Source organism: Nuphar pumila, chromosome 14, assembly GCF_984573655.1.
Source record: "Nuphar pumila chromosome 14, dmNupPumi1.hap1.1, whole genome shotgun sequence".
Taxonomy (NCBI): domain Eukaryota; kingdom Viridiplantae; phylum Streptophyta; class Magnoliopsida; order Nymphaeales; family Nymphaeaceae; genus Nuphar; species Nuphar pumila.
The window spans coordinates 65,687,044-65,703,145 of record NC_143262.1 but is presented as its reverse complement, the minus strand read 5'-3'; positions in this window follow the sequence as shown (position 1 = coordinate 65,703,145).

Genomic DNA, 16,102 nt, shown 5'->3' with positions numbered 1-16,102 from the left:
TAACTAAAGGTCCACCCATCCACAAATATAATTGTTGGCCGTATTCCTTAACTTACGGTTGTAACCAAAAGAGGAGGTGAGTCTACAATTCATTAAATTTTTATTTATAAATTAAACATGATCATTACAATTATAGTGAGTTTTAATATCATAATCTTAGTTTGGTTTGCTAACTAAGCACACATGTTTATGAATTTTACTCTTTTTATTATATTTTTATAATTATTTTCAAGATAGATACTTACATTCGATTCTAATCGGTTATTTCGGAAATAGCCTTTTTAGGCGTAGCAATCCATCTAGACAACTTAGAATTTACGACGTTGGCCAGACATATAAACCACTCACAACATAGTCCAAATCAGCCCACATTATGAACACAAGTGCTGCAGCTGCTTGCTGGTTGCAAGTCGAGAGCCACAAAATACTCATCAGTAGCTAGTCGAAGAGTTCAGGTGGCTGTACTTGCCTCAAATATACTAAAGGAGCTATACATGTTCTCAAAGTATCAAGAAACTATACTTGCTCTCAAGGTTTTGTGGTTCATGCTACATTCTACATGTGTTTAGTGAATAATGTTTTAACCTCTAAGGGTCACCTAGGATTTTAACATGTATATACATGTATATTTAAGGATAATATTTCACTACAGAATCTATTCGCTAAGTCACGACACTTACAATGCTCTTTTCAAAGCATAAGCGTGATATTCTCATGACAGATACCATCTCAAAACTTTGAAACTCTACACTCATTAACAATATTTTATATGCAAAAATGCTATGATTCTTCTATACAAGATACATTCATAATTTAAATCATGTTATAAAGCCATAAACATGTAGCATGTATAATCTCATTTAAGCATCATACAAAATATCAAGGTTATGAATTCTTAAGCATGTTAAACAATTGTTCTATTCAAAATAAAATAAAATTAATTTACTTAAAACATATAAAATTATATCATAGGATGTCTAAACTAATCAACATACATTTTATTTAACTAAGAAGAAATTTGCAAATGTTCACTTACCTGAAACACTTAAATTTCAATTCTAAGGAATAACCTTAATCTTCTCACAAGTTTTGATCTGAAATAGCCGAATATCCCATATCATTATTTAAAGTCTCTTCTTTGTAAAAAATACCCTTATACTTTAATGCCAAACTCTAACTTCATTCTTTCAGAGTTTGTCATCATATTCCCTGCTTAATGGATCCTACTCAAAGAGAAGAATCCAAGGATCTAAAAATCACTTGAATCCAATATCAAGGTAAAAAGTTATGCCTTGTTTACTAATTGAGTATATCGAGACAAAATAGTCCTTTTACTCTTCGCCCATCCCTAGGTTCATGTAATTTTTCTTCGATTTGTTTTGTCTTTACACCATACCTAATTCGTATTCATTACAATTTAGATTTAATTTAACTGGATTTTTTGATTAAATTTCAAATTCAGATCCACTCTTATTCCACAACGAATCATTTAAATTTTCAACTATAACCCTGACTGAATCTTGGATCCGATATGCTCGATCCAAACCTTTTCGTGATGGTTTGGTACAACTATGACGTCAACGATGGAAAAGACTTGGATTTGGACTAAACCCAACTGGATCCAATTAGGTTTGGATTCACTTTATATACACATGATTCAATTTGAGTTGGATCCAAACCTGGATCTAACTTATATTAAAAAATCAAAGTCTTCACCTTCTCGATTTTTGTCCCTCTTCGTGTACATGTCCATATCCGCTTTCTCTCTCTCTCTCACACACAGACACACACACACACATATATATATTTTCTAAAACCTGGCCGACTCTGTCTAGACTGAGTCAGTCTAACCTAAATTGTTGGCCTAACTTGATCTGGATTGAGTCGGTCTGCCAAAAGCAGACCTGACTCGATCTGCCAAAAGCAGACCTGACTCGGTCTGTCGAAAGTAAACCTGACTTTGTCTTGTCCAGACCTAGTCGGTATGCCCTAATTATGAGTCCAGCTCGGTCTGTCCATATCGAGTCGGTCTGCCAAGAAAACAAACCCGACTTGGTCTATCCAGACCGAGACGGTCTGTTGCATTAAGTCAAATCCGACTTGGTTTGTTCAAACCAAGTTGATATGTAGAGAATACTCAGACCTGACTCAGTCTGTCCAACTGTCATGCCTATTGGTCCGGCTCGGTCTGGGTCATGCCCAGACTGAGCGGCATGATCGACTCAATCGGTTGTTAAACGCAGACCGAGTCTGCCTGATGCCTGGGTTAACTCCGTCTCTGTTGTGCAGTCACCTCCGACAACTTTGCGGTTGCTGGTGATTTCTGTAGGGGTAACCCCCTGTCATCCACCTGAATGCGGCGACACTGCCGCATTCTTATATATATATATATTCAATTTTTTAGGCCGTTGGCAGTAAGGGTAGAGGGGACAAACCCTTCTGGGCCTCCTCACTGTGAACAACAGGTGGCAGGGTTCGCCCCCTGCCATTTTCCCCTTTCTGTCTCATCGTCAACAACATGCCAGTTGTTGGTTGTGAGGATAGAGGAAACCCCACTCCCTGCCTTCACCATCACTATGACCTTGTCCCTGCGCCACTATGAATCACTGACAATCGTGCAGTTGTCGGCGTTTTCCATTTTTTATTCCAAAGTAAAGGAAAAACAAAACTTACATGGCCGACGGTGGCATCCCTTGTTGCTGCTACGCCTCCTTCTCCTTCTCTCTGAGTGTCCCTTCATTACCGAAAATGATAAGGGAAGGTAGAGGGGACCCATGGCTTTTATAGCCATGGGTGAGGGCAGGCGTTACCTTCCTCACACCCTCTTTCCTTTATCGGGGGATATGCCCCCCTCTCTCTCTCCCACTTTCCATTTGTGGGAGAGGGAGAGGGGGTAACATCCCCTTCCTCTTGTAACCGCACTGGGCGGGCAGTGTTACATTCACCAAGTTTGAACTATATTTCTCTCTAGTGAAAACTTTTAGTGCTCCATGGCTCATTACAACATTGACCCCTATTGTTCTTACAACATGTAAAAAATGATGATTTTCTTGGAGGGGTATCCAGTGCAAGATTTTGCCAAGAAATCTTGATGGAACTATGATCTTCCTGATGAGCCGAGTGATTTTTGAAGAAAGAGGCAAATTGTTCTTCCCTTTCTAGGAAGCATTTTTGCCTCATGAAGAAACTGAATTGCATAAACTGTATTTAATTTGGGGGACTAAATAGGGTAATGAACTAATTTATAGAATTCCTGGTTGAGAATAGTGTGATCATTGCAAAATTTTTCCTCTTGTATTCCTTCTCTTCCTTCATCTTCTTTTTTCTTTCTAACCTCTATTTCCCTTTTTGAAGGGAAAAATAAAAGTCAGAAAAGAAGAGAGAAGAGAAAAGAAAGAAGAGAGAGAGGAACTCTTTTGCGAAGGTCTCACTTAACCTTGATTTTAAAGAGATTTTGAAAATATACTCACCTCCGTTTTGAAATATTTGCGGGAAAAAGGGAGAGACGGGGTTCGCTCGTTGGTACGAGGTTCGACCGTTCCTGGCGCCTTTACCAGGGGTAATCGAACTAAAAATCGAATTTATGCCTTTTGCTTTGCTAAAATATTGTCTAAGAATTTATTCTAAGTCTAGAATGCACAAAGAATCATGCTTGTGTAAATGCAAAAGATGTATGCTCTTTTGAAAAGAATTTAGAAATTTTATCCAAGTGATTTTGAAATTATGAAGAATATGATGAAGAAATGACTTTTGAAAGTTGAAGATGGACTTGGAAAAGTTAGTTTTTCTAACTTTATGATTTAGAATAGATCTCGAGTTTTGAATTAATCAAAGCTTGAGATGAACCTGAATTTGAAGAAGGGAGTTTAGAAAATAAGAATTAAAAGTTGAATATGGACTTCAAAAGTGGATCTAGAATTGAGAGTTAAGATGGAATTTAAAAATAGAGTGGAATTTTAGATTTAAAATTTGAAATCAGAACGAAAGGTGAATGATATTTAAGAAATCTAGATGAGATTTGAAATTTAGAATTGGGTGTGAAATCTGGAATCCATGATGAAATTGGATCCGAAATCCAGAATTTAAGATGGAATTGGATCTAGAATCCAAGATGGAATTGGTCTGAAAAACCCCGAATTTAAGGTGAAACTTTGAAAATTGGAATTCGATTCAAGAAATCCAGATAAATCTTGATGATGGGTTTGGATTTGAGAATCCAGATTAAATTTTGATTTTTAATTTTTGAATTTCAAAATCGATTTTTAAAGCCAACCTAAAAAGCTTTGATTCTTGATTTCCAAAATGAATTGAACTTTTGAAGATCTAAACTCAGAAAATTACAGAAAGAATTTGAGAATTTGAAGAGAGAATAAACTTAATTTTAAAATTCAGATTTTTTTGGAATCAGATGATGAATCTGAGATTTCAAAGTTGAATTAAATTTTGAATTTTGATCTGAAATATTGAGTTTGAATTTGAATTTTGAACTCTAAAGAATGAATTTGAAAATTTAAAGTTTGAAATGAACTTTGAAATTTGATTTGAATTGGGAATTGAATTCTGAATCTAGAAATGAATTTAAAATTTCAAAGTCGAATTGGACTTTGAAGTTTGAATTTTGAAATAAAATAGGATTTGAGAATAGAAAGGAGATTTTGAATTTATAAATAAGAATTGAAGATTAATCTGAGAAGTGAAGAAGCTGTTTGAAGGATTATCTCAAAATCACTTGGATTTTGAAATAATATGAAAATAATTTTGAAAATATGATATAATTCTATCCTAAATGATGGATGAATTTAAAAGAATTTAAAATTTGGTTTTAAAAAGCATATTTCATTCTTTAAATGAATTGAAATAAGATTGAAGATATAATACATTTCTGACTATAGTCATAAAATGTATTATATAATTATCATATTTAAATTCAGATGAAGAATAAAACATATTATAGTGCCTTTATAGAGTTTAAAATGAAATTAACTCTCAATATATCCTGACTATGACCATTGATATATATTTTGAGCTAATTTTAAGTTAAACTCTGATAAAGGAAGAAAATATTTAGAAAAAAAATATGATGATTTTTGAAAAGGGATCTAGTGTGGATTCAGGGTTATTCCACAAAAAGCTTTGTTCACACCCTGACTATGGCCATTGATGCAAATCGTCAACTTAGGATTTAATCACCTTTTATTAGAATGGTGCGCATGCCATTCGTGTTCCCATTCGTGAATTTTTGAAATAAAAGAAAAAAATGATATGAAGATAAGCAATTTATAATATCTGCAATGCTCATATATTCTATTCTAATTCTAGAAAGGAGAAATTCTCATTAATATATACCTATTACATCTTTGAATTTGAATTTAAAATCACGAAAGTTTCTAATTTAAGAAGGAAGTCTAACATTCTCTGTATTTCCTTGCAAAACAGAGTTAGCATAAAACAAGAGAGGGATGAAAAATATCTCTTTGGATCTAGAAGGGAAATAATAAGATGTGTTTAGAATGCCTATGAGGTGCATACATTCAATGGTAACATGTACATGGCCATGTATGAGCAAGATTGATATATGATGTAAGTGTGTAATGTGAAATCATAGATATAACAAATGGAAGTATATAAGATGCAGCAAATTATGTGCTATTGGGGATGCTTGAGTATGGATGAATTGTGGAGTGAGGCATTGCATAACATATTATGAAATGGAAGTGATTCATGATAGGTGTGACAAAATATATTTTGGAGAATGAAACACAATAAATGCCCACAAGATGCCTTTACGAAACAATTTACATCAATCTCCAATGAAGTGCATTTGCAGGGGATATTCAACAAGTATTACCGAGGAGCCTTTGTAGGAAGTTTGCAGCTGGTGCTATGCAAGTGGGCGTGGGTTAGTGTAGATGTTGTGAGGGGCATATATCATATATATGATGTGTAGGTGTAGACTAAATAATGAGAGGCGGATGTTGGGGATGACTGGGATGATGTACTGTGAAATAGTGACAGCCAGTGGGTGCTGTCAAGTGAAATGCATGAAGATGGTAAATGTAATAGTGAAGGGAGATATGGTAGGGTGTACTGTACATCTGAAGTGGAGAATGAAAGATGCTGGTGGACTACAGTAGGTTTGGAGAGGTATGAGAGAGATACCCAAAGGGGGTGCACACAGGTGGTAAAGGCACATGTGTGTGTTGTGAAATGAAAGAGCTGGTTATATCCAGGCTGCTGCAAATAGCACTGTAGCAGCGAAAATAGTCAATGACAGGGGAGGTAAGGTGCAGTGAGAGATAAAAATGACAGGTGAGTGGTGTGCAGAGGGCTGAGTGGGTGATGGCTGGAGACAAGTGTAGCAGTGGTGAATAGAAAAAATGCACAGCAGTAGAGTGCTGAAGTGAAGAAAGAAATATAATAGAAAGAAATGCAAAGGTAAACACAATGATATGCAGTTGGATGAATAGTTGAATTTGCTAGAAAATTATAGTCATTGTGGGGCTAAGTGGAGCTGTGGTATTGAACAATGTGAATTGCAGGAATTCACTTTCTGTGGGATGCTTTCATCTATCAGGAACAAGGAAACCATAAGTTAAAGTGTAACAGATGCATGAAATATGTATATTAACTGACAGACATATGAGGACCCCAACGTCATTATAACATTTAACATTTAATCTAGATAAATCAACAATCAGGAAATTGATAATCTCTATTCGGGTGACTCACAACCCAAGTTGTGAAGCTAATTCCTCCTTAATATATCTCTCTTGTATCAGACTGGGTTTGCAGCAAGCACTGATATATGAAAATGGATAATAAAGATGTACATGTAAGAAGAAAGAAAAAAAAAGAAAAGCTACAGCCACTAGCAGAAAATTTCTATGAAATATATATGGTATGGCAAAGGGAGATAAGGGATGTGAATCATGTAAGGGGATGGATTACATATTGTAGATGATATACAAATGTACAGAGAACTAAAGCCGATCTATAGGAAGCCATTCACTGTGAGGTGCAGGCAGTGAGGTGAAAATGCTATTGAGGGTATACAGGTATGCCAGGTAAAATAGCTAAACAGTAATAGTGCAAGGGAAATGAAAGGTATAAAATGGACATTGTAGTGGAGTAGGTTAGTGAAGTGAAGAGGGGATGAAGGTATGGTAATGACATGGGTACTACCAATGCTAGTATGTGCAGGGATATAGCAGGGTGCTAATTAAATGATCAGTAGGGAAGCTACAGGATCAACATTCTACGATCCTGCATCTGAACAACAGAAAAAGAAAAAAAAAGAGAGAAAAAAATGATCTTACTGAACTAATGACTCCAATTGCTAATCCATCCGGGCATCCTCTAGCCCTTTTATATCTCACATTTCCAAGTAAAATATAACTTACTGCAATTTCAGAGCAGAGGCTGGCAAGATCTTTAAACTAGGTGACTGCCTCAGCTAATGTAGCAAACTATGAGACACGTTGAGCATCGAAAACTCCCACCCAGAAGGTTGAGTTGCTTTGTCGTTGCCAGAATGAGCATTTTAAACAATCACTCTTGATAATCTAGGATCCACGTTAGGAGCTGTTGATGCCGCAACTCAAGATAAAGGAAACTGAATGTTTGGCTCTCTTACCACTGAAATCACATTGGAGATCTGTTTTTTCCAAGAGGTTACCTGTAAAAGAACTGTAGGTGTATACACAATTAGCATAGGGAGAGCATTTCTGTGGCTACATGAACAGCCTGCTAATTCCCTTTCTTTTACAATGATGAACACATCCAAAGTAATGTAGGAACCCACTGGAGACTCAAAACTCTAAAAAAAAAAAACCGATTGCAGATCTACCCACGAAATAACATTTCCCCTTTGTTTTTTTTTACAAGATTCTGCTCTCTTAAACCAGCGACAATCTGCCCTCCATTAACTTGCATTAACAAAATGACACCAAGAATCATGATTTTCAGGAATGATTGCTGATGACCAGAGAAGAACATAGTAGATTTCTCAGAGGACATTGAGGATATTGATTCCAGTTAACAGGTACAACGACTCTATCATTTTAAGGGTAATGATATCACTATACACATGGCTGATGTGTCCTTGGCTATGGATTCAAATCGGCAAAGTGATATGTAGAGATTTTCTGATGAAGCTGGAGTTTCCTCTGTGGTGGAGCTGACAATCTTGGCATAAGGGCTGGTGATGGGATTGATCCAGCTCTGGTAAACCATAACCGGTTTAATGAGGTCCTGATTTGAGATGGTCTAAGGGGATCCTGTATGAACGTCCTTTATTTTTTTTTTTACCATCAAATTTTGACATGCTCATAGGATTATCGTTCTTTGAGTAATGGGATGTAGTTACAGAGGAGAAATGATCAATGGAAATAGTGCTTATAGAAATAGTAAAATGACTTCCCATGCTGCCGTGGATTCCTGGTTTCCTGGGTTTAGGCAATGCAAAAGGAATCATAAACAAGTATCTGAACAACAAAAAAAACATGGTGAGTCTCACTATGAATGTCAGCGTATCCCAACATTTTCACGGTAACAAAGCAAAACATGAGTTTATATGTAATCAGGCCAGCATCTCACAATAGATCCGACACAAATGCATCCACAAAGACAAAAGAGAGAGAAAAAAAACAAAAAAAATGATGCGTATATGCTAATGTTAGGAATGAGTTACACTACCGATGGTGTTATATGTAAAACGAAACAGAGAATGGGAGATCGAGATATAAATAGTTAATCGAAGTCATAATAAAATGAATAGGATACAAAATGCTACAAGATATATCAAAACACAAGCCAAAAGTCAGAAAACTGGGGGGAAATTAATACATAGACAGAGAATTCTTTAATCAACTGAAACAATAAGCCGAACTGGAAAGTAATATTAGAGTTTCTGAATCGTTAGATACCCAAAACTGAAATGCGATTAAAATTTCATTTGGCAAAGTGAATGATCAAATCTTGTTAAAATTGGGGATCAAACATAGAACTAACCATCCGATATGAGCATCAAGAGTAAATGAGAAATCAAAAACGATAAAAAAAAAGAAACATGATATGGAAAACAATCTAAAGGAAGGATAAATGCTGAAGATTAAGCAAATCTGAGAAAACAATTTTTTGTTATAAAAGAAGGAAGATATCAAAATCTAAGGATTCCTATTACTATTGCAATGGGTGGGTCGATCCTGCTATATGCAGGTCGATCCCACCATGGCTGCAACAAAATAAAATAAAGAAGACAGGGAAAGGAATGAGAAAAATGAAAGAATGCGAAAAGGTAAGAAGAAGATTTTCAAAAAAAATAAAATAAAAGAGAAAGAGATAGTTACTCACCTGTTACTGCTGGATCTCTGGAAGTTGAAGGCAACGTGACCTCAACTATGAGATCAACCTTCTTCAGACGAGTGTAAGAAAACCAGAAAAAGGAATACAAAAAAAAGGAGAAGAAAGGGGGAAGGAGAAGAGAAGAAGAAGCGTATACCAGAAGGGTGGAGGTGTGAAAAGCGGTGAGGAGAAGGCGAGCCCTTCAGTTGTTTAAATAAAGGGGGAGAGAAGGATCGAGAGAGTGGTGTTTGTTGGAGATGAACAGGAGAGAGAGAGAGCATGATCGAGAGCTCTCGGGAGAGAGAGCTCGTGATCGGGAGAGAACGCAACCGAAAGCCGTTGCAGGATTTTCAATTTTTTCAAAAACAGGGCTCTCTTCAAAAATTTTCTCAAAAAGGTTTTTTTTAAAGCCATTTTTTGTATTTTTCTTTTCTTTTTCTTTGTATTTTCTATTTTTTGGTGTTTTTGAAATAAAAGCTTTAAAAACTAGAGATTTTAAAACTAATTTTGTGAAATATTTACAAAGGCAGCAGTGTCTTCTGAGGATTCGAGCTTTTATTTTTGAAACTTTTCTCAGAAAATGGGCTCGGATCCGATTCAGATAAAAAACTGAGTCAGAGATAAAACTTTGAGTTTGGATTCTAGCGAATCCAAGAAATGAGTGGAATTTTGGTTAAAAATTGACCCGATTACTCAGAAGACGGAAGTCAGGGGCAAAAAGGGAACTTTTGGATTTTTTTGGAAAATTTGGGGTGTTCACAAATAGAACTACAAAATCTGTAGTCTTGTTTTTTCGTGAGAGGAAAATCATAAAATTATGATGAGGAGATCCGGAGGAAGATGCAAATTTTGATCTTTGACATTTAAAAGATGAAGATTGAGGGAGAAAATTAGGTGGAAACAAAACCTAAATTTTGTTTGATGAAAGTATGTGATTGGAGCATGAAATCTTTTTATCAATGTTCCTTAGCTCATTGAAAGGGGAATTTCAATCCTTCTCAATTATGAGCAGTCATTTTGAAGGCAACAAGATGACAAATGTTATAACCAATTTCTTTTGGGACAAATTTAATAGGGTTTGAGGTTTAAAATAGCTCTTTCTCTTTTAATCTTCTGTTTATATTGATTTTAAGCAGAAAATATCGACGTTTGTGGTCTTGTTTAGGCCGCGTTTGAAACCCACAAACCTTACATGGATTTGAGGTGGCACTAGCAGACTGATGTGGTGCTAGTGTGGCACTAACACCTTGAATTTTTTCAAACACTAGATTTCAAGTCCAGAATAGAAACATGCTTTGCAGACTAGAACAATCGAATAATGGGTAGTTTAAGAGGACATTTTGACCAAAAAAATGAAGGATTTCAAAAAAATACAGAAAAGAACATAGAAACTAGACAAAGATACCTTTCCAATGATACCTGATTTGCTGAAAAATGATGGAGCGTTGAGATACAACCCCAAAAATATTTTTAAAACTTAAAGAAATTTGCATAAAATAGGTGCTAATGTCTGCATAAAATATATGCAGATTTGAGGAAGGTCGCATAAAAATATATGCGAACTTCCTCAAGTCCTCATATATTTTATGCAGACTTCCTTAAGTCTGCATATATTTTATGCAAACTTGAGGAAGTCTGCACATATTTTATGCAAACTTCTTAAAGTCCGTATATAATTTTATTCAGACTTAAGAAAGTTCACATATTTTATGCATTTTTTCTCAAATCCGCATATATTTTATGCAGATTTCATCAAGTTTTAGGAATGTTGTTGGGGTTGTATCTCAGTGCCCCTTGGTCATTTTTCAGCAAATCATGTGTTGTTGAAAAGGTACATTTACGTTTAACTAGATTTAGCTTTAATTCATTTAGGTCTATCTAAATTTAGGTTTTGCATTTAAAATATTTTATGATTTGTGTAAGACTTTATGAAACTTGTCTTGGCTTATATATATGCCTTGTTATTCCCCTTTGAAAAATATGAAATCAAATGAAAATTTAGAATTGAATCTCTCTCTAAAACTCATTTCTCTCTCTCTCTCTCTCTCTTTTCTCTTCTCTATCTCATGCCCCTCTCTCTCTAAGGACATCTCTCTCTCTCTCTCTTGAGCTCTCTTTGCCCCTCTCCTCTCTCTTTCTCTCTCAAGGACTTGTCCCTCTCTCTTACCTTGGTGTGTTGACCTCTAGTAGGTATAGTTCACTAAGTGGGGCTTAGGCTATTGCCAAGGTTCACTGAACAAGTGTGTTCAAAATCGAGTTCTCGGTGATCATCATCTCCTCAAGCCAAATCCCTGGTGAACCCGACCTCCACTAGTCAACCCAATTGCTATATAAGACCCCACCTGAGTCTGCCTAAACCCAACAAGTCAACCAAGCCCTTCCCTTGATCCAAACCTGAGTTAGAACCTACCCAAACCAATTCAGCCCATCGTGAATTCTGACAAACCCAAAATTTTGTCAGTCTTTGTGTACTCACCCATCCCTGACTAACTGTGAAGAATTTGAGTATGCAATTTGGTTCTTTAGGGTGTCTAGTTTTAACCCCTCGAATTTCATGATTTAATGAGATCTCTGTATAAAGAACTCAATTTTATAATTCAGGTCTGTTAGTCTCAAACCCAACCTACCTTGTTTAACCCTAAATTTATCTACCACTTCCAAACATTGTATCTCCCTGGTTAGGAGTCCTATGACCTTCAAATTTGGTCAGAACTTAGTTTAAGGTGTCTAGAACCATCTCACAAAATTTAGATTTTTTTTGTGGTACCGTTTGGGAGTTTATAATTTTCTCCCCGAACCTATCAGAAAACCTATCCCTGTTTACCTAAGTTAGCCTCTTGACCTAACCAAGCCTACCTCCTTCCCAAAATTTTGTACCCTAGGCCCAGGCACACATCACACATGATGGTTATTGTTGGTGTAGACTAGAGCTTAGGGTTGTTATTTTTAGTATTGAGGATGATATCCATAAGGGCATATTTGAAAGTAAGAAAAAATTTCATAGCAAAAGGAATTTTTTCCGATGAGAAGTTTTGATATGATATCTTTTTGAATGAATTTTTTTCACTTGTTTGTGTAGCATGAGAAAAACCGAATGAAAATGTGAGAAAAATGAGGGGGGGGGGGGTGTCGATCAACATAAAATCATATAATTCATGTTCATGTTCGATGCAGGATAACAACCCCCAATTCAGCAAGAACACTACGATGAGACCTAAGATCATGATCATTTTCCTAAATCGCTGCCTCATCGTGTGCGACTTCATCCTTGATGAGTTAACCCTTCTAATCGGGCCTCTGATTTGCAGTTAGAACCTCCATCACCCCTTCAATCTGACATCATCAAAGAACCTGATCTGCTGGCCGCTAGATTGCGATGGAATTGAGCTTCAGGGAGATGATTGCTGGCTCCTCAATGTCGAGGTGATGGATCTGGTGTGGAAGGAAGAGGGTACCCTAACATGGCCTAATTAAGGATCCACATCCTTTGGTTCAACTTTGTCTGCCATGACCGATATGAGTAAACACTCTAAATTTTCACTCACCTCCACCAACTGTTGTGAACCATCCTTTAGGAACATCGGAGGGCAAAATGGTCATTTTCTGAGCTTGAATCCTGAAAAACTCCAGATTTCATCCCCGATTCTAAAAAATTTTCTATTGTTTTGCTCAGAATCATCTCCAGTCACAAAATCTCAAAGTCTTATTCATATCAAGAGATTGAAATCTTCAGTTCTTCATGCAACATTGAATTCCTTGAGACATGTCATTACATAACATTTCAGAGCATTTCATACCATTTCACTGCACATCATGTTATTTCAAGGTTCAGAACTCGTGATTTCAAAATTTTCAATCCAGATTTGAATTTCAAACTCTTTTGAAATCAATTTCCAACCCCTGGGTCTTCAAAACTGCTATCTTTTTCCATTTTAACCCCAGGACCCTAGATTTTTGAAAAGTTTTCTCAAGAAAACGATCTGGATAGTTTTTAATATGGATTTTCAAATTTTATCAACTGGATCAACTTTGTCTGAAAAAGGGGACGAAGCTTTGAATTTATCAATTTTATCTCAGATTTTGCCCTTTTGTCAGCAATTTCAAATATCATTCTTTTACAAAATCGCCCTACAGGGGCCACCTTCTCTTTTCAAGATTTTCATAACTAGGCCAAGTTTATTTCTTATCTGCTAGTTAGTCTAGTTTTTTATAAAAATTCCAAAAAGAGATTTTTTGTTTTACCTTTTGCCTTCAATTCCGATTTTCAATCAATAAAGACCTAGATGTGGGATCACCCTGAGGTGGCGTCACACTAGCCTTTCTCAAATCAGGTTTAGCTTTTGAAAAGGCCAAAAAAAAAGAAAAAATATATATATATAGCCTCCCCTGAGGTGGCACCATCTGGTGTCTCCCCATTTCTTGCAGCCATGTGTCAATATGAGGCCACTCTGAGGTGGCGCCACATGTGACCTCCTTCAGAAAAAACAGAAATTCAAAAAGCCTCAAATGTATGAGCCTTGTCTCTAAATTGGCGCCACTTGGCCCTTTCTCTCTCCTTCCATCCTCTGCCATGTGTCAGTGTGGGGTTCACCCAGAGGTGGCACCACATGTCACTTTCTTTCACCTTCCATTTTATTTCTCTACCATGTGTCAGTGTGGGGTCACCCTGAGGTGACGCCACATGTCCTCCTCCTTGCACCTCCATTAGTTGTCACTTGTCCTCCCTACATCTCCCTCTTTTTACTTTTTGACATGTGTCAGTGTGGGCCCTCTTTGAGGTGGTGCCACATGTCCTCAGTCTCCTTTTTTATTTTCATGACACGTGTAAGTATGGGGTCTCCCTGAGGTGGTGCCACATGTCATTCTCTTTCTCTCTTATTCACTTGACACTTGTCAATGTGGGGCCACCCTGAGGTGGCGCCACATGGCTATCCTCTCTTCCTTCAGAACCCACCAAGTTTAAATTTCAAATGATTCCTGAAATGGCGCCATCTGAGATACTTCCTCTTGCAGCTGACACCCCTCTTTGAGGTGGCGCCATCTCTGAAAAGAGATCACCTCAAAAATAGCTCTGCAGCTTGCTTTTAGGAAAAGGCAAAACCAAAATTCAAAAGGCTCCTGAGGTGGCGCCATGTGCTTCCTCTGCTCCTTCCCTCTGACACATGTCAGTGTGGAGCCACCCTGAGGTGGCGCCACATGTCCATCTCTGCTTCCTCCAGCAAAAGGAAAAGTTCAAAATTTTAAATTCTCTACTGAGGTGGCACAAATCCAGAATTTTCCATTTTATCATTTAATTTATTTCACTTTGTAAAATAACAAAGTGAGCCCACACATAAGTGGTGCCACATGAGAAGCTCCTGTAGAGAAATTCAAGCCAACCTCATTTCAAAAATTTTCAAATTCTGCTGAGGTGTCTTATTTACAAAATTTGCATTTTATTTATTTCAAAAAAAATCCAAAGTAGCATCCTCTGAGATGGCGGCACATGGAGGGTCTAGATTCATTCTGTTTGAATTTTAAAATCTTCCTCAAAATCTATAAATACCCTAGCCCACGCCTAGTATGGAAGAGACTTTTCTCTTTAGATCTGAATTTCAACCTGAGTTTTAAATTCCCATTTTCTTCTCTGAGTCCACGCCCCCTTTGGTCCCACCTGAAACTTTGCACCTGAAGCTCCAAAAATACCAGAAGAACACAAGGTGAGTTCCCATTCGAGTTGATTCTACTAAAATAATGTTCTTATTTTAATTTACATACTGAATCACATGAATTTTTGTTTTAAAGAAAGGATTCGTCTGAATGATGGATCAAACTATTCCCATAAAATGACATATATTAAGTACGATCATGCTTTCTTGATGATTTTCCAGCATTCATGCATTAGTTAGATTTAGTTTATATTTTATTTCATTGATTTAGCATATTTTAGGAATTAGTTAGATTTTCTTTAGCATTTATTTCAATTCTGTTTAGTTTCTGTAATTCTCTGTTTTTGTTAGTCAGTCCACTCATTATTTTATGATTTTATTTTTCTCCAAAAATGCCAAAAACATTACATTATGGGCGTATAGCTGTCTCTAATTTGCAAAAAAATCGGAATCGTTTGAGTTCATTTGCTTCGTTCAAAATTCAAAATGCCAAGTCGGGTTTTATGACCTGGGAAACATTCAGAACATTGGGTCTCAACTTGTAAAATCGAGATCTCCCTCATGGGAGATCCAATTCCCTATCTAAAAAATGCCCTGAACTTAGAATTGATTCTAGTATGTAATATGATTTTATCAGATTTTTTTTTAATTTTCATGCTATCTGAAACAAATCTGAGAGTTCAAGACACGTGTTAGAGCCCAATTTGAGCCTCTAAGACAATGGATCGATTTGAGTCAACTGGTTCTCTCTTGATATAACTTCAAATCCTGATTTGTAAAATGTGAACTTTATGTTCTAAATGTCCTCTGTTTTATTCCAAAATTTTGTAATTTTCAAAATAGTCTGCATTCCCTTTTAGTATTTTTTATTTCGGTCTACTATTTTGGTATTTATATTTTCTCTTCTGGTTTATGCGTGTAATGTGATATTTTTATTTCTCATCCAGTTAGTCAAATGCCAAATTCATATAAATAAAAGTTGTTCATATGCATCTCAGTAGTTTCGCATTTAATTTTCAGAAATTTTGGTGGTTAATTATCATTTTTTATCTATTTTCACAGTAGATTCTATTGATTTCAGTCCCATTAGATTTAAATCTCTGCTACCGAAC